Consider the following 997-nt stretch of genomic DNA (forward strand, 5'->3'; position numbering starts at 1 on the left):
CTACAATTGTTAGCATATATTGTTCGGGGGTAGAAGAAGGTAATGGACCTTTGAAGTCAATAGATATACGTTCGATTGGCTGGGTTGCTTTAATTAGGTGCACATTATTTGGGCGATAGTACTTGGGTTTTATTTCTTTGCATATTCTACACTCTTTACATATTTGTTTTACATCTTCTACTGAATAAGGGAGGTTTCTTGATCGAATAAAATGATGGAGGCGAGTAACACCAGGATGGCAAAGTGCAGCATGCAAATCATATAATGATTCTGAACTTATTGCTGCACATCTAATACGAGTAAATGTATCTGGACCACTATTACATTGGCCAGGGCGATAGTGGACATCATAAGAATATGGAGACAAGGCTATTCTCCAACGCATTATTTTATCATTCTTTATTTTACTGCTTGATTTATAATCATACATAAATGCCACAGATCGTTGGTCAGTGATGAGAATAAAATGTCGACCCAAAAGAAAATGGCGCCAATGATTTATGGCTTCGACTATCGCTTGAGCTTCTTTCTCCACTGATGAATAGTATTGCTCACTCCCTTGAAGAGTTCGTGAATGGAAGGCAACAGGCCTTCCATCTTGGTTAAGCGTGGCGGATATGGCAAAATCAGAAGCATCAGTCTCTACAGTAAAAGGTATATTCTCAGCAATGGTTTGCATGTAAGATTGAACAAGCTCATTTTTTAGTGTTTCAAAAGCTGATATTTGCTGCTGATTGAGTGGGAATTGGGTAACAGAGTTCAAAGGTCTAATTTTATCTGAAAACTTTCTTATCCATTTTGCATAGTATGAGAACATTCCAATAATACGCTGTAAAGACTTTGCATTATCAGGTCGAGGTAATTTAATGAGAGGAGCAAGTCTCTGAGGATCTGGTTTCAAGGACCCATAAGATATACGGTAACCTAAAAAATCTAAGGTCTCAGTTGAAAATACACACTTCTCTTCATTAAATGTAATCCCAGCATCAATGGCAGC

Source organism: Hydra vulgaris, chromosome 15 (genome assembly GCF_038396675.1).
Source record: "Hydra vulgaris chromosome 15, alternate assembly HydraT2T_AEP".
Taxonomy (NCBI): Eukaryota; Metazoa; Cnidaria; class Hydrozoa; order Anthoathecata; family Hydridae; genus Hydra; species Hydra vulgaris.